Source organism: Balaenoptera borealis (assembly GCF_965194805.1).
Source record: "Balaenoptera borealis genome assembly, chromosome: 5".
In the NCBI taxonomy this organism is placed as follows: domain Eukaryota; kingdom Metazoa; phylum Chordata; class Mammalia; order Artiodactyla; family Balaenopteridae; genus Balaenoptera; species Balaenoptera borealis.
In genome coordinates this window covers 96,809,431-96,828,857 of record NC_138862.1, presented here as the reverse complement: position 1 = coordinate 96,828,857, position 19,427 = coordinate 96,809,431, and the positions used below count along the sequence as shown (strand labels likewise).

Below are 19,427 nucleotides of genomic sequence, written 5' to 3'. Positions count from 1 at the left end.
CCCAAAGGAAGAGTCAGACCCCATCGTGTGTTTGGCCACATGAACCTTTTAAATTGCAAATATGCAAAAGAACAAATGATACTGATTAAAACCACCCAAATTCCAACATCTAACTGATAATATCCCACATGTAGGTGAGAGGTCAAAAATGCCCTCCCTCACTGTTATATTAATGACAGGGGCAAACTTTTCCATCTGTTTCGGATCCTATCCATGGCTGGTCATTGGCCTCAAAAGAAAAATCCACTGCTAATAACAAATGAAATGAAATTTGCACTTTCCTCTAACTACAATCCCACCTTCAAGAAGTTTATACAATTGCCTTTTTTCTCCAGGCCAATTTCCTTTAGAGAAAGGAGAATGATATGGAGGGGGCAGGCAGCTTGAAGGAGAAAGGTGTTAATGAGGAGTTGTGGGTAAGGAAGAGAAAGATTTCCCTGAAACGCAGCTTCAATTAACTGAGCTTTGAATGGTTTAAATATATGGGAGATAAGAAAAAAATCAATCTCTCTCTCTCTCTCTCTCTCTCTCCCCCCCTTACACATGCACACACACGTACACACACACCAGTTCCTCTGAGGAGAGTACAGTTTGAAAACCACCCGTTTAGTTCATGGCTCTCATTCCACAGATGAAAACCCTGAGGTGCAGAGAGGTTAAGCAACTGGCCCAAGGTCATACCTCGTTAATGATGGGCTGGAAGAGCAACTCTGGCCGGGACTGATTTGCATTTGTGCCCCTGAGCCCTGTGGAAGCAGCCAGGCGGAACACTAGACTGGAGGCCTGGACTTCTGCAGGGAGGGGCTGCAAGGTGGCCGGGACACACCACTGAAGACACAGCTAGCCAAGGCGATGTGAGGGTCCTGGGCTGGCCTCTCCGAACCCCGGGAAGGAGTCTGGGACTTGCTTCCCCAGTGCCTCGAGAATCAAGCTCCTCGACAGAGCTGTCAAGTGAAGGGGCCCTACAACATTTTTAAGAGACGCAAGAGGCACTTGCAGGGTACCCTTCCATCAGCTGCCCTCTAGAGGAAGTTGAAATAGTAACAGAGAAACCTCTCAGCCCCTAAAAATGGGCACATGATGACAGAAGATGAAGCTGCAGGGCATTGTGGCTATAGAAACAATAGTCTCTGGGGATCTCCCTTTTCCCATTCCCACACACATCCTCATACGAGTCATCTTTAAGATAGAATGAAGTTAGTACCTCCTTCTGCTTGAATTGTATGGATGCTGATCTTCAATTGTAGATACCATTGAGAAGCATGTATAAATTCCAAGGCAACATGATAAGGATGGAAGGTCAGAAATTCTGATGGGAGCTTTAGCCAATTGCGGAAATACCTAAAAGATAGCCTGGCTTGCAGATTCCCAGACTCAAAGGTACCATTCAAGGAAAGAAGATGACATATAACTTCCCTTGTAACTTCCAACCAGAGGACCTAGACATACCCTTGAGCGCCAGACAGAATAAGCTTAATCCCACCCCTAAACAACAAACACTTTCAGCTATTTTACGGCAGCTATCAAAGTCCCTTTCACTTTTTTGAACTAAAAAGAAACTACACAAAGGAAAAAAGGCAGAGTTATATATTTTCAAACTCAGACCCCTGCTAGCTTTTCTTCTTTTTTTCTCTAGGCCTGGGGTAATAGACATCAACTCCAGGAGAGAGATGAAGTTAACAGAATTTTCTCTGTCCCACAGAAATGGGAAACTGTAAGCTTCTGAGTCCTGGGCACTACAATTAAAACTGGATGATGCTGGAGGATGCCAGTTTTTGCTAGACAATAAGAGTGAGCGAGACAGAAAGAGTGCCCCCAGGAAGGAGTGGGGTGGCGATGCGGGAGGGAGACGAGGAGAGTGACAGGAGTCCTGTGTGATCAGGTGAACGTAGAGTCCCCGTGAAAACTGATCTACGTGACCCTGAGATGCCTATGGACTCTAAATCATCAAGGTAGTTTTTGGTGTTCTGGAACTTCATGCCTCTTTTCCTAGAAATTATCACATCCTAAAGTTTTACCCCATTTTTTAAAGCAGAAGCCATGGATAGCATGTGGTAAGTAACTGTGGTAAACTAGGTTTTATAAATGACATAGCGCACTTGATGCTGAAAGGAAAAGGGAAGCTCATTCATTCCTCCAAATCTTGAGTGAAATAACATAGAGTGAGAGAGATGATTCTGTACAGAAACCAGAGCAACCTGAAAAGGTGAACTTTTTCCAATCAGGTGACAGTTGACCGGCAAGACCAGTTTAGAGGGGAAAAAAGAATGACTATTTAACCCAGCCACTAAGCAGATGCCTTCTGGTTAATATTTAATGTATTACCTGTAGTATTCACTACGTTGATTAGAAATGAAACAATATACATTGTTTGAAACAATAAGCGTGTTGATGTGCTGCTATGTACCAGCCTACTTACTTCCTGTATCAGTTGTATCAGCATTCAGGCTAAGCTGCTATAACAAAGGGACCCCAAACTACAGTGGCTTAAAAGGAGAGAAGTAAGTCTCTTTCTAATGTAACAGTCCAGAACGGAGCAGGCAATCCCAGGCAGGTAGGCAGCGCTGATCTGCAAGGTCAGCCAGGGTTCCAGAGCCCTCCTAGCTTATTGCTCTGCCATTTCTTAGGGCGTTGTTCTCATCAGTACAGTCAGAGCTGACTCACTGCCATCAGCCTACTTTCCTGCCCATAGGAAGGGGGGAAAGAAGAAATGGTGAACAGGTAGCTTCCTTTTCTAAACTGCAGATACTTTAAACATAGCTCTGCTCACATCCCATGAGACAGAACCCTAATGGCAGAGCCATATCTAACTCCAAGGGAGGCCGGAAATGTAGCCTATTACTGGATGACCATACGCTTAGCCAACGTTCAAGTCCTTTATTAAAAGGAGAAAGGAGAGGAATAGATATTGGGGAGCGATTTGCAGTCTCTGCCATTTTACCTCATTTAGCCCTTTCAGCACTCCTATACCAGACTTTTTTAATGGACAACACATCTGAGGCTGTCAGCAATTTGCCCAAGCACCACTGCAGGAAGTTGCAGAGGTGGAACTCAAACTCAGGTCCATCTGTCTCAAAACCCATCTTCATACTACTATACCATGCACCATGCACCCCATCAATCTTACTTCAACAGAAAAGGCACGTGGTAAAGAATAAAACTTGTGCCATGTGGCTTTTTTCTTAAAGCCAGTGCCTTTTAAGAAAATAACAACACCAACAGAAAGATTTTTATAAGGAAAAGAATATCAGAAACTCCTTTTTCGAAAGTAGAAAGTTGAGGAGGGCTTCTCTGGTGGTGCAGGGGTTGAGAATCTGCCTGCCAATGCAGGGGACACGGGTTCGAGCCCTGGTCTGGGAAGATCCCACATGCCACGGAGCAACTGGGCCCGTGAGCCACAATTACTGAGCCTGCGCGTCTGGAGTCTGTGCTCCGCAACAAGAGAGGCCGCGATAATGAGAGGCCCACACGCCGTGATGAAGAGTGGCTCCCACTTGCCGCAACTGGAGAAAGCCCTCACACAGAAACGAAGACCCAACACAGCCATAAATAAATAAAATTAAAAAAAAAAAAAAGTTGAGGAGAGAGGAAAATTGCAAGGAATTTATTAAAATACCACTATAAAAGACACTTGAAAGAATGGATTTTTTTTCTTACCACTCTAAGGCAATCTATTTTGGTGGTGTTGACCCTGAATTGTACTGATAAGAATAAAAGGGCTCATATGGAACAACTTTCTTATTACTGAATATCCACCATAAGCTGCTGCAGGACAATGTAAAACAGCAATGGTCCTGTTTGGTGCCGTTGGTGTATGTATACACACACACACACACACACACACACACACACACATCTTTATAAAATAGCATCACTGCATCCTACTAATCTGAAATTCCTAAACACCTGAATGGATCTATGTCATGAGATAAATGCTCGTAGAATAAAACTTTACCGCCCCGCACATTCATTAAATTTGCGTAAGCATTTTCGAGAAAGGAAGGCTCTGCTTGGGGTAGGGGTTTTCCCCCTTCCTTTCCCTCAAGTCAAGAGATATATGTTATAGTCTACAGCTAGCTCCCTGGCAAATCTCCATTCTTTTCAACCTGACAGACTGTTTGTCAGTTAAACTCCCCTTGTCATGTATCCTCACCACTGCCAACTCATGCACGGAGACCTTCACTTTTACTGCTACCACTTGCACCCTCTGCAACCTTTGTCATTGATCACTGATCCGATCCAGTGCCCACATGTTCTTCAAGTGCCTACACAAGTAATGAGGTACTTGTGGTGTAAAATTAAACTGTCAACTGTCAGCGATTGATAACCACAGTGAGAGCTGACCTAGAACACCTGCACCAGTGGCCAAGACAGGTGTGACATGTTTGATCGCTGAGGCCTGCTGGTCAGTCTGACCCAGTGCTGTCCCTTCATGGACTTGCCTTGCATTTCAGCCCCCCACCCCCGGCTTCCCTGCGTCCCACCCTGAGCATCCCCAGGTGGCGGAAACCACTCTCACAGCCCGTTGGGGCAGCTTGGTCCTAGCGGCCATGAGAGATCAGATCTCAAGTCAGCAGGTTGGTGTGAAGGGAATCTGGCTTCGCGGTTTTCAAAGGTGGCTTCTGGAGTCAGCCTGAGGTTTTTTTCTCCCACGTCCCCCCAGTTTCCCTCTGAAAGCGGGTCTTGGTGGCAGGCTTCACACACACACCCCATCCTCCCTCGACTGGACTTTCCAGGCGTGTGCCAGTGCCTGGCAGCAGGGCCTTCCCTTCAGGGCAGGCCCACAGCAGTCATTTATTTAGAGTCTAGTGGAAGGATGACGCCGCCCTAATAGAACTGCCTTATGGCTCTGAGCATTTGCTTGAAGGCATTCAAGTTAAACTGGCTCACATTCTACTAAAGCACCATAAATGCAACCTCTTCCTATTCCTATGTAAGTGAATAACCAGCACAAAGGAAAAAACATGCTCTGCTCTGACTGTATTGTTTTTAGCCAGCGCTGTTGCACAGCATTTAAACAAAGTTTTCCTAAGTTTGTATTATTTAAATGTGAGAGATGGGCTTTTTCTAACCTTAAGCAAAAATGCACTTAAATACCTAAAACATCCTTTGTGAAAAATCTGCAAAGCGTGATGGGATTCCCATCCCGTTCCACCAGCCCACCCCCACCAAAGAGTTGCACTATATTAAGTTCATGTGATGAGAAGATAAAAATCTATTAACTTTCTGCTGACCTTATCGACACAGGAATCTCTGCAGACATTACAAAAGCCATATCTCTTCTGACTTTTACATCCAGAACCTCATGCTCCAAAGTCCCAAACCAAATGTAAAATCTTCATGATGAGTGAAACCCTGACACCAATTCAGATTCCGGGCTTGCTGGCTTGCAGTTGATGGAGGCTCCTCTGGGACACAGAGGCTGGCCTTTACTTTGCATTTGACTTGAGGGGCTTTTTTTTGCCATATGCTACTGGGGACTCTGAATCAAAACTATTTCACGAGGACCATATGTTACAAGAAACTCATGATGGAAAATGAACGGCAAGAAGTTGCCCCATATCACTGGGTGATGTATTACAAACATAATTAAATCTGAGTAATGTGCAGTGTTATTTCAGTTAATCATTTCTTTTTTCAATGTAAGCAAGGAAAACATAGCCCAATTTCCAAATGACATACCAAAGTCCAGATAAGCTAAAAGCAAATTGGTGGGAAAGGAATAAAACCAGAGCTGTGCAGCATTGTTTAAGCTTCTGTAAAAGGTCTTGGTGTATTTGAGATGTGGCGATAGGAAGGTGACACATGAGAGACCATGTCAATAAGCGGTTTCAAACTCTACTCATTTTCCTTTCAAATCAGCAATGAATTCAGACCAGCTCCCTCTCACAAAGAAGCAGCAAGTCAAAAGACCACTTGTGTGTTGGTTGTTTGGAATTCGAGAGCACGTTTCCACATAGAAATTTCATTATCAGTAGCTGTGAGGTGCCGAGGCTCACTCACGAAGACCTATTTAGCCCAACTGTTACTGAAATTTGGTATTTCTACTTTACCTTTATGGCACTGCTTAGAGGGAGGATAGAGAATTATTCAATTCAACTCAATTTATTTATTTGGTCCCTACTATATTTTCCCAGAACGTACCGATGACTGCATCTCCCCAAAGGATATCCCAATTTTGTCTCTTCCCACATAAAGAAATCACTTTCTATTCTGAACCCTCAGAACATTTTATCCATACTCTCTTAATCACTTCCTACCTGAACTGAGCTAATTACTGCTAACTAATTTTTTATTTCCCACATCCAAGCCCTGAATTTGGCAGACTCTCAGCTCATATATGGGAATGGATGATTGAGTAAATAAAGGAATACAGTCTGCTGGGGTGGCCAGATGTATTTTTTCTCCATCAGTGGCACTGGGAATCGTGGGATTTGGTTGAAGAAGAGAGGGAGAGAATAAAATAATGATGTTGACAATGATGAAGACGTTAACAGCAAATAATATTTACTGTGTGTTTTCCCAGGACACGCACCAGCCTAAGAACTTTACAAATCTTGATTAATTTACTCCTCACAGCAACTCTGTGCGGTAGATAATATGTATATCCCCATTTTACAGATGGGGATACTGCACACAGAGACAGGAAGCAATCTTCCCAAGTTCATACCAATAGTGTAATACTGATAGAGATTTCTGAATACCAGAGTGTATTTGCTAGGTGCACGTGCATTAGTGGGAACACCTTCCTACATTTCTCCATCATCTGAAGTTTCTCTCTGCCTTTCTGATCTGCATTAGAGAAGGAACATCTCAGGTAAAATACTCCACTTCAGTTCTCATTCATGAACCTGAACATAAGCTCTGTGAGAGCAAGGACCTTGTCAGTCTTATTCACAGTACCCCCGGCCTCTAGACCAACAGGTGTGCAACAGATGTTTGCTGGATGATTGAGTCTGTTTGGGGTGATGGTAGGGCTAAAGATGGGACTCTGGACTCAGGTTCCCTCTGCAAGTTCCTTGATTTACTAGTCCTGTGGGGAAAGCATTCCAAACTTGCACGGTGATAAGAATCACCTGCGGTAATCGATAAACATCTCCTCTCCCTGAAGATTCTGAGTCAGTGGCCGGAGGTGAGGCCCAGGAATCTGTTTTTGTGATGTGATGCTGCTGAGGTTTGAGACACGCTTCAGGTGGTTCTGAGCTTGGGAACCCCTCCCCAAAGGGTATGCCTCTGGCTCTTGGGACAGCCCTTCCGTGGCAGTTACAGACATTTGCAAATTCCCTAAGAGTGACAAGCACGGTCTCCGGCCACTGCCACCATTTCTTCTAGAAAACCTATGCATTATGCTGGACTGCAATACAGAATGGGGCCTTGCACTTCTGCCTCAGCTGACTTCTCTACAGGGTTCTGCAGATCTCAACCAGGCCTAGGAAAGCTTCCATTCACACATTTTTTTTCCCCAACTCCTGCCCTTTCCAGGCATGCATCAATATCTGCTGAATGAATGAATGATGGAACAAATTCCAATGGGGGCAAAACAAGCAAGCCAGGCAGTTGTAAAGAATGGGAGTGTTTCATAAGCCTCTCTTTGGTGTTGCACGTAGCAGCATATAAAAACAAACAATGACAAACTACTACATTAACACATCCTGTTTCTACTGCTTTCCTTCTGAGTTAAAGAACATTCTTATAACAGCTAACCATCTCTGGGCCTCAGAATCATTATTTACCTTTTAAAAAATATTTTATTTTCCTGAGTTATAATGGGATTATTGTGACTTCAGGATCTAAAAGATTAACTTAGCCTTACCGTTATTGCTCTCTTTCTTTTTCTCATTCTTATTCTCCCCTCTTCCTCCAATCCAACAATCTATGCCCAGAAATCAGTCAAGAACATTGATTTTTTTTTTTTTTTTTTTTTTCCTGAGTTTGTGGCACATGGTTAGTACTTTTTTTTTTTTTTTTAATTTTATAGCTACTTTATTTATTTATTTTATTTTTGGCTGTGTTGGGTCTTCAGTTCGTGCGAGGGCTTTCTCTAGTTGCGGCAAGCGGGGGCCACTCTTCATCGCGGTGCGGGGACCGCTCTTCATCGCGGTGCGCGGGCCTTTCACTATCGCGGCCCCTCCCGTTGCGGGGCACAGGCTCTAGATGCGCAGGCTCAGTAGTTGTGGCTCACGGGCCCAGCTGCTCCGTGGCATGTGGGATCTTCCCAGACCAGGGCTCGAACCCGTGTCCCCTGCATTAGCAGGCAGATTCTCAACCATTGCGCCACCAGGGAAGCCCAAGAACATTGATTTTGGTTGGGATAAACGGCAAATATCTAAAGATGCTAACTGTCTATAATTCTCCTAGAGTCTAAACTTCGGCACTATTGAAATTTTGAGCAAGATAATTCTTTATTGTGGCTGGCTGTCCTGTGCGTCGTAGAATGTCGAGAGCATCCCTGGCTCCACCCACTAGATGCCAATAGCAACCCCACCCCCTAGTCATGACGATCAAAAATGTCCCCAGGTGTTTCCAAAATGTCCCAAGGGGATCACAACTGCCCCCTAGTTGAGAACCACTAATCTAGAATGATTTTTTAAAACAATGTATTTTTAACTGATAGATTAGTCAATATTTGGTACCATGTACAAAGATATATTAACCCATAAAGTTGCTAGAACATCGAACAAAATTATAAACATAATTTTCAAAGAAACTTGATTCAAAAGGGTCATGACTACGCTTTTAGGCATGAGGTTTATTGGACACCAGGAAGAAGCTGAAATGGAATTTGACATAGCTGAGATTTTACCAAAAAACTTCAGTTCGGGGAAGAGCAGGAAAACTAACTAAATGTCTCACTTTTGGCAAAAATATCCAAAGTATAATGCACTTTGCCAACATCTTTGCCCCTGGGTTTTTTTTTTAACTTAACGGCAGTTTTAGTCTGTATGTTCCCAGTTTCTATAATCCAAAAATCATCAAAATGCTGTTTTATAAGAGTATCTCCTAAGCTTTGATGTCCAAGAAGCCTGGGGACCCTTTTTTATGTGTTTGTTTTCTTTTGAACCAGGAAACTGTGTTTTGCCAAGAGCAAATGGAACTTGAGCCTCAAAAGATTTGAGTTCTATTTGAAATGTAGTACCCACAAATTCTCCACAAGTTTACAACTTGACAAAATACACGCTCTCACCTTCCCTCAGACCAAATCTCTCTTGGTTCTATTTTAAATCACAGTTAGCAAAATCCTAAATGCCTAAGGATTAGAGAAAAAGAGTTACAAGGCCAAAAAGAAATTCTGACACAACACCATTCTGGGCTGGATTCATGATCAAAATGCTATCCAAGGTAAGAGAAGATGAGAGAAGCTAAATGGGAAGAAGAGAGAGAAAGGGGGAGAGAGAACTCAACTAAGTAACAAGCACTTTGACTTTCCCCAGGACCAAATCCAGCAAGCAAGACATTACTTCAAAGTTAAATTGTTTACATATTAGATGACCTGTCCATTTTTTTCCTTACCATTGATTTCCACAGTACAAAAATATTATTTCAGTGGCAAGGATGTAAACCTTATTCATAACAGGATTTCAACCACATCCTGAGAACGAAGCATCTCTTCAGATAGTGTGCCCTCATTTATATTGAAGTCATGCTGGTTTTATTTGTCAGTGTTTGTTGAGGGGGTCACAATATCAGGAAGCAGGAGATGGCTCATCAAAGCGTCTCTGCAAGCCCCTACTACTCATCAATTAGACAGTACCTTGTTTTTAACATCAGGACGGAAATGCATCTCCTATGACCCATTGTTAGAAGCTTCCTTCTGTCTTCAAGTTTTTTGGAAGGAGCACTCAGGACTCGACTTCTTTTTTCCAATAGGTAATTGTCACTAATTAATGCTCCAGTTGCATTCAAGAATGTGGACCTGTGACCCTCAGTAATCTGGGCCTGTATCTCTGGCCTTGGAGCAAGGACACTGTAGTCTCCGGACACTACCCACGGGGCCAGGTCATAGACACAAGGCTTCCCGCTGAGTTCCTGAGCTGGCCTCACTCTGCTTCAAAGCCTGTGAGTTCAGTGGGCAGCCTGACTTCAAGGACAATGTGGCATCTGGCCAGTGATTGCTGTCTGAGGTGAGGAGGTCTCTTCTCTGAAGGTATAGAGAGATTTTTACAGAAGCCCAGGACTCTAGTTGTATTCATTCCACATCCATTCACTGGGCACCTGCTCTGTGCCAGGCTCTCTCCCAGGCACTGAGGAAAAATGAATAAAATAGAGTATCTGGTAGCAAGGAACTAGGATCAAGCTCAGCCCCTCGTTAAAATATTCTTCTAAGTATAACTAGACTAGTTGGTCTTAGTTTCCTTTTCAGATCTAATGGGATAAGAAAATGGTGCTTGTGATTTTCTTACTTATAAAAACTGATGAGCCTATATATCCATTAATTCATCTCATTCCTCCATAAGATTCTTCATTTACTTTCCTTTCTCTTCCCCATCCTTCCCTTCCCTTAATTTCAACCTCTCTCTCTCTCTCTCTCTCTCTCTCTCTCACACACACACAAACTAAAGCATAGGAATTTCTGATGAGCATATATTCACCATGACTTCAGGAGACAAAAATATATATATATATAATATATACACACACATATATAAAATTTTATATCTGTATCTATATGTATATATATACACACTCCCATAACCCTCAATGAAGCACTAGATTATAGAGGATGCCCTCCCAATATTCCTCTTTCACTTAAAGAGAGTGTTATGTTTCCTCTAGTAGTAAATCTTTCTCCAGAATCAAGGCTAAGAACTACCCTTGTGCATAAGCACCACTGGATTCATTTCAAATCAATAAGAGCAATATAAACAAATGCCCAACATTAAAAAAAGAAAAAGGAAACTCTAAACCTCAAAATAGATAAACAAAAGGCTTGGTGCTTATTTTGTAAAACAGTCTTCACGTTACCAACATTGGATCCCTTTCAATAATTCCTTCCCATGTTTCTTTCAAATGTTTATAGCAGTTTGATTTCCACAGTTCAAGAACATATCACTGCTTGAGAAGTAAGGGACAAACGTGTTTTGTAATCATGCAGCGCTAAATGATAGAAACAAATCTGCCAGCTAATGAGCAGTGTGCCTTTCACAATTCTTTTTGGCTTGTACCGATGTGTGCAACCACTTTGGAAAGACACCACCGCGCAGTGCCTGGAAAGACCCAAGAGCTGGGCTGCCAAGTTCATATCTTTCTCCTCCCATGATGTGGCAAGTTATTCAACCTCTCTGTGCCTCAGTTTTCTTATCTGCAAAATGGTGGGTTTAATAACCATAGATTGGATGAGTTCACATCTCTCAAGTTTTCAGAAAGTTTCTGACCCATAGTGTAAGCAACGTACAAGTCTAAAGAACCATATACGTGTTTATAAAACACACTGGCTTGCCACAAATATCCGAACCTCTATTTAACCAAAAGAAAGGCAGGCTGGAGATATATTAGGAATATAAGTTGTTACCTTGGCTTAACTTTCTCAATATGCCCTTTATCACCATGTTCAGGTCTCCCCTAGCCAGCTATAAAGTTAACACAAGAACCTGTCATTCATTCGTCACAGTATCCTCCCATTTGGCCTAGGATAGTGCTTTATACATAGGAGACCCATGATAATATGAGCTGGATGAACAAACACATGATTTTGATTCTTCATTTCGAGGCTGAATTAAAAGTTATTTCTACTAGCATTTTTACCACAAGTACTATTGAGATTCCTTATATACTAGTGGTAAAATGTTTCCTTATTAATTTGCTTGAGAAATGTATAATGAACTCAGTAAGCCTTGTTCAGCTTTTTCTACTTGCTAAAAAATAAGTAAACATCCATAAAATCACCCCCGCACACACACATACCTGCCAATGATCCATAGAGATGGACCACTTCATACCATTATGTTCATAATCCAGTTATTTCTGGAAATCCTAACTTCAGGGAACATAATTTGGTGGCCAGGACATATTCCACTGTCATCTTAAAAGATGTTGTTAGTTTTTTGGGTTTTGGTGTTTGTTTGGGGTTTTTTTCAATTGCAACTCAAACAACGAATCCTCCAAAGTTGGTTACATTCCCTCTACAAAGTGCTGAGTTAATCTTTGTTCTTTAAAGTAAATACAAGCATTTCTTGGACAAGATACCATCAACTTTAATTTTATTTTTCTCACATAGACGTTAACCTAGAACTAAACAGATAATTTCCTTCTGTCACACGGCTATTCCACTGTGATGGAACAAAGTGTTATCTTAAGTTTCACAGAGCAATTGTTCAATAATTCCTGTTGGTGGCTCCTTTCCAAATCTTCTAGAATGCCCCAGCCTCCCAGTCCTTGAAGCTGGGGGGTGTGGGGGGGGGGTGTGAGTGTCAGTCAAGAGCTCAGGTTCTCCCCCAGGACCAGCTCCTGTTCGTGATCGACACCCGAAGCCTGCTGTCTGTTTGATGACAATTGCTAAGAAATCTCTAAACCTTGAAAATATACAAACGGAGCTTGGAGGCAGCAAGAAAAGCTCCATGTCCTCCTGGTTTGGTAAATTAAATTATTAGGAAGTTTAGAGAAGAAGAGACAGGGGGCTTAGAGAAAGAAATTCATCCCTTGAAGCTGAAAAGCAGCACCAACACCAGTCCCGTCTCAAGTTCAAAGAATTCTGCCTCAACACAAGAAAATATTGTTCCAACCTATACAACCTAACCCCTGCTAAAAAAAAAAAAAAAATTCTTTACAAAGCCATCCTTTAGAATCAGGCCAACTAATCTTTTTAGGTAGACTGCCCAAAGAAGGAGGAAAACTCTAATACATGTTTTTCCATCAACTTCATCATACAAGATGAAATAAGTTTGTTGAACCTCAGGCGCACAGAGCCTTGAGCCTATTTGGGATACCAACTCTGCTTAAGACACTATTCAGTGAAATTTAAGAATTCAAATGAGTACAGAATTGCTTAATAATCAAGTCTCTATTCTCCAGCTCCTGATAAGGCTTGAAGGCCAGTCATCCAACAGAAAGTAGGGTTAGGTCCCTATTTTAATTTTATTTTCTTCCCCCTCCCCCAATACTAGTAGCAATTTGTCAAACCCAATACATTTTTTGAAGATGTGGGAGTGGCTTTTCCCCCCCTCACAAAAAAGTCCAGAAAATCCAGACTTTTTCGATTACAAGGCAAAGACAAATAGGGAAAATGTTAACAGAGGCAAGACCATGAGTAATTTTTTATGTATTTCTGTATTTTTTTATAATCTTTATGATGAAAATGAATTGTTTGCATAATGAGTATAGGTGTTTGTATGTGAGGCTGTGAACAGGGTGAGGTTTGTCTTCTTGGTCTGACTTCACTGTTTACATAAATCACCTGTGCATCTTGTTAAAAATTCAGGTTCTAATTCAGTAAGCGTGGAGTGGGCCTAACAGTGTACATTTCTAACAGACTCCCAAGTGATGCCCCATTGCTGGTCCATGGACTACACTTTGAGTAGCAAGAATGTGGGTTCATCGGATTAAAAGCTACCCCTGGTGCCTTCTCTCCTGCCATGACAAATGAGGTTAATAAACTTGACCCCAAAATTTCAGAGGCAACAACCAAAGACAGAATGCAAAAAAACTGAAATGGCTTATAGATTACCCCTGATTTTCCTCTTCCTCGAAGAGCTTTGGTTTGTTAAGATAAGACTTGTCCCTCCACCTCATATGAGCCAGAATGTAGTGGCTATGGCAGGAGCAGGACTATGAAAGGAACGGATTCATACACATTATGGTTCTAGCTAAGAATGGGCAGCCCACCTGACAAAGTCTAGGCTGGCCATTTAGAATCATGTGGAGGGTTTAAGCCCTGAAATGCTGAACCTTGCCTGGTCCCGGAACACTTCTTGGAACAACTCTCTCCTTTCTCCGGTCTAAGGTGATGGCTTTTCACTCTCCCAGCCTTGCTCCTTGCCCCTCAGCTCCCTTGCCCTGAGCTCTTTCCCAGCTCTCTCCTCCAAAATGCTCCTCGTTCCATGGCTCCAGTCTTTTCTTCTGCACTTCCTAAAGCTCTGTCTCCTGTTCAGTGCCATCAAAATGAGAAAACGATTTCGTATCTATCCTCTCGTTTAGTTGTTACATTACGCCTGTGGGAGATTATTAATCTCATTTTAGAAATGAAGAAATTTCAACATAGAAACAATAAGAGACTTGCCTAAAAGGGCCCAAACAAATAGGTGACAAGACCAGTCTGAACTACACACACACACACAAACACTTCCCGATATCTTGTTTGCCCTTCAGGTCTGGGCTAAAGCAGCCCTTCCTCAGGTACAGAGGGCAGTGTGGACACAGGGGTGAGTTGAGGATCTGCAGGTGAGTCTGTATGACCTTAAAAGAACCTGAGGGGGAAAGGGGCAAGAAAGGAGACTGAAGAGGACGTGGGGAGCCCTCCTCAGGGGGCGGCACGGTCTCAGCACCGCACTGATGTGCATCACCTCAGCATCTAGCAGGAAAACGGAGTCCCTGAAGACATTTGGGCATCAACCTGCATGAAGACGATTGTGGAGCAGGAGTGAGGGGTGCCAGAAGTAGAGACCAAGAGAGCCAGGAGACCAGATCATATTTCAGCGCTGCCCATTCTCCTTCCACATAATTTGTCAACTTTAACCAGTCACTACTTCCATTCACTGTATCAAATATAGAAAGGACAAAATCCAGCAGGTAGCACTAGGTTATTAAACAACAGCTAAGTAACTACAGCCTGGCTTCTGCCAGCTGAAATGTAATTGACCTAAAAACATCAAAGTAACTCTGGTTTAGTAACATTACTTTACATTTTGCTTCCCCACTGCATGTGAGACATAGAGTATAAATCAATTAGATACTTGTTCAGGAATGACAAATAAATGAGCATTTCTCACAGAAGATAACAAACTCTAACACAGACTGTACAGTGGGCTCAAGTATTTTAGTTAAATGCCACTGTCCCCTCAGAGGAAGGACAGCTGTTTCTTCTAATTAATAGCAGCATTCTGTTAAAGCTGATAATCTCTCACCAAACATTTAAAAAAAAAAAAAAAATGAAGAAAAGGAGGTCCGCTCTTTCTCTAGTTAAGAGAATCAGCTATAAAAGCCAAACCAGATCTGAGCCAATAAGAGCTCCCAGCCTGCAAACTATGGTGGCATGTTCACAGTTAATTTTGCTGCCATTTGTGCCTGAATTTATTGTGGTTTAGAAAAAGTAAATTGCGAGGCTAACACAGCCCTGGCTCAGGAGTCCACCAGCGGCGGTGCATCCCCAGTCAGGCTGGATATTTAGTGCCTCCGTGCCGAGAAGGCTGAGGAGAGAGCCAGGGGAAGGATTACTGCTCCATGCTGCCCATAAATCACCCGAGCACTTCACACAGCCCCACATCTCACAAATAAGGCTAGGCTGGCAACGTGTCACTGCTACACAAAAGGAAGGAGAGACCTGGATGTCTTTGGCCCGCCTGGTCCCTCCCCTCCTACGTGCTCATAAAACAGGAAGCATCTCAAGGTTTGTTCTCACACCTCTTCCCTCACCTTCCTGCACTCACTTTGCCTGGGGAGGAGACTGGGCATCAGGAATCTAGCAGTTCTAGCCAAAGCAGGTCACCACCAACCCCTAATGCCAAAGTCACTTCTGACTTGTTAACTTAGGCAATACGGGCCTCACCCTTGCTGACTGACCTTCCCCCCAACCAAAGACGATAAATCAAGGGGACCCTCCACCCTCAGGTGTCTAGTGGCTGCCAAACAAACATCTGGACAGCCCTAGTCACTTCTTCCTGCCCAAGAATTTTCAGAATATGAAAATCAGGTTTTTTTAACTGTTTATAAAAACGAACTGGCTTACCCTTTTATAACCTGCATAAACATCTAGGGGGTGCTAGTCATAAATGTACAGAGGATGAGAACCATTGGACCCAAAGGCTAAAGTGAAAAACATCACCCTGGTGTCCCCCGCAGCGGAACCAGCCCTTCATGTTCTAAGACAGTCATCAACACGATTCCTGAAAACAATAGCGGCTTCTTGTTTAAAATGGAACTGCACCTGCTAGAATAACGTGTCAACAAACAATTGCTTTGTTTTTCATATTAGCCATCCAAGCTGAAGCAATGGGACTTCCTGAAGTGAATACTGGAAGACTTATTCTTAGAAGGGGACAGAATTCTCATTTTAACACAAGGCTCAGAGGGGCCAAATGATGGTCATCTTCCTTCCTTCTTTTGTACTCCTCGGTGTTCATCTTATTTGGTTTTCAACAGGTTTGTTTCCATTGCAACCCTCTAGCTTCCAATGGCCACAGTGCCATATTTGGCAAGTACACTCATTTCTGCTTCCTATCTGTGAATGATGAAGGGCTTTAATTGCTGTTCCACCATTTCAAACAGTTCTCAGAAGATTGCCCTCCTCTGTTGAAAGACTTGGGATTAAAGCCTGATGAAAAATTCTTTGCCAAATGTTCAATCATTGCTAAATCATTCTGCTCTTTCAATTTCACAGTCCAATTATGATGTCTGCTTTTAGCTTTTCTATCGCCATTTGATGCTTGTCTGTTGATCGAGTTGGGACACTTTTAAAAGGAATTATTTTGGTAGAATAAGGTGCTTGGTTGTGATTAAGTGTTTTAAGTGACTCGGCCAAGGTTGTCTCCATGGGCTCAGGAAGTAACTACAGCCAAAACACCCTAGTTGGGGGGCAATATGAAAGGCGGAGAACACCTATTATTACCTTTATCAAGGTGCAGCCAGACACCAGGCTCATGGGAGCAAGCAAAGTTTCCGGCCTCCTACACCATAGATCCTAATGCAGCCCGGGCCAGTGACAAGTACTTAACAAGGACTTGAGATCTAGTTTGTTTTGTGTGTGTGTCTTTGTTTTCTCTTCTATAGAATGGAAGGAGATAGAAGACTAAATACAATGATTTTACACTATCTTGAAAATGAAAAAGTAACATGAAAAATAAAGCCTAGTATAGGAGAAAGGGTTCAGATCTTAAAGTCTACATTCAAAGAGCTGTGTGATCTTGGGAAAGTCACTTCACCTCTCTGAGCCTCAAATTCCAAATCAATGAACAGTTGCTGTGGGCTAGCTGCTTTCAAAATTTCTTTCAGCTTAGAAAGCCTAGGATTTCTACTCTAAAGATCCAGCCTTGTAAAGGAATTAAAATAAAGTAGTCCAGCATATCAGGTAGTATGGAAGAATTTCTGTATTAATTTGAAACTTTGCTCCATTTGACATTTCTTAACTTCTTAATTTACGTAAGTTCTCAGTACTTCAGTTTCCTAATCTATAAAATGGGCATACTAATAGCATCTACTTCATTGAATTGTTGTGAGAATTAAGTGTATTAATACATGTAAGCTCGTAGAACAATTCCTGGCATGCAGGAAGTACTCCATAAATGTTAGCCATCAGAAATCACAATAGTAGTAGTTGTAGAATAGCTGTTTGATTCATTTGATTGTTTATAAATGTTTTTGAAAAATAAACAACCTTGAGAGGAGTTGTTTATTGTGCCCTCCTCAAATTGCTTATAAATAGGTGTCTAGAGCATCTGCAGTACTAAAGCTGCTCTGTCACTGTCAAACACAACCATTACCTGCTGGCATTGACATATGAGGTAAGACTGACAAGAGATGGGACATTGGCCATCAAGTTTAAAAGCTAACAATTTGAGCTTCAAGCACTCCAAACCCTTTTTCTCCATACTAAATATTTTGTGCTGTCACACAAATTCCAACAGATCCCCGCCTCGCGCCACCCACCCTGAAAAAAAGGGCCTGCACAGCTTCTGCCAATAGTCAGTACATTCTTAAAAGAAAGGGGTCGGACTAACCTAACTTCCAGCCCTAAGACTCTATGTATCTAAGACCCTGCTTACTTGTGGGCCATATGCTGAAAATAGATGTTATTTTCAGACTAAGCAAAAGTAGACAGCTCTGTGATTGATACTCTTTGAGCACCCACCCCAGTACCTCTCATAAAGCACATCCACTTGCACCTATGCGCAAAGATTATATCACCATATTCTGGAGACATTTTTGTCAGCATGAATAAGTTAGCTAAATGTCAGTGGGAGTTAATCTGATTACATGACTATTACCGTTCATTTATGGAGCTCCTATTGTGTGCCTGGCACTGCGCTGGCTCCAGAATTTCAAAGATAAGATCAAACTCTCATAAAACCAAGCCATACTCTTGCGGACTCTCAGACAGTATAACGGAGTGGTTAAGAGCATAGGCTCTGGGGTCAACCTGCCCGGGTCATGGTCGCTAGAAGGAAGAATGGCAGGTAATTCATAAAAAAAATTTTCACTTCAGAATCTTATCCCAATTCAGTTCTGCTTCCAGACGGAGATTATTTACTGAGCCAAAGACCCGATGAAAAGAGTAAGTCAGAACTCCTAAAATCCAGAACTCTTCTTTCACATATATTTGTGGCACAGAGAACCAGGAAGGGAGCTACATGAAGCATGGATCATTGAGACCTGTCAAGTCACAAGGCAGTTTAGACACAAAGCCCCTTCCCTGGTCCTTTCATTACCAGGTGGCATGGTCAACAGAGTCCTGGTTAGCTGTTTTCATTCTCAACACCTGGTCATTCTAGATTGAACCTAGAAATCCATGTATAAATCCAGATGATGGTTTGTGCAAACAGACAAAATATAATATGGAAAACGTGTGGTAGTTACAATACCCCAAAACTGCCCTTGTTTGTGTATTCTAATTCAATGTGCTCTCTTACGAAATGATAATGCTTCACAATAATAGGATTAAGTATTACTGAAGTATGAGAACTTTCTAAACCTACAAAATTTTCATTGAACAAGCAATTAATCAATTCTAGGGATTTGATGATTTACATAAAAATCAAATCCAGCAACAACCCAGATTCTCATCCAATAGAAAATATAGATTAATGTTTGAACTGTGTGTTGAAATATTTTTATTGGAGGGTTTGTGGCTCGTATTTTCTAGATACATATACATTGAATTAGGATGACTTGGGGCCATTTCCATTTATAAGTTCATAAGATTTAATTCTCCTCCACCTATCCTCCTTGCCTTTTAAAAAGTCATCTAGAAACACAACAAAATAAAACACAAACCCCAATTTTTAGACAGAAAACATGCTGTGTCCCCTAAAACACAAATGGGCACACGCACACACGCAATTCCTCTGGCCTTTGCTTTAGTGTAACAAAAAGATTATTCCTTGACATATTTCCCACTCCTTTCTTCATGCCTTCTCGTTCCTTCCCCAAACTGCTCATTCCAGCACTGCCTTTAACTCTGATGACTCTTATTAAACACGACTACTTAATTACCATCAATCTATTATGCTATGTACTTCACCTCCACTGACACATCTGATCCCATTATGTGCCTGACCTTTAAT

General features: G+C 42.2%; 1 long non-coding RNA gene across 1 annotated transcript; it reads left to right on the top strand.

Moving 5' to 3' along the window:
* The first annotated feature begins 3,551 nt into the window (after positions 1-3,551).
* LOC309629836 lies at positions 3,552-18,881 on the top strand. The gene is made up of 2 exons (XR_014245257.1): positions 3,552-7,889; positions 8,287-18,881. It is a non-coding gene; the product is annotated as an uncharacterized lncRNA (long non-coding RNA).
* Positions 18,882-19,427: the final 546 nt, after the last annotated feature.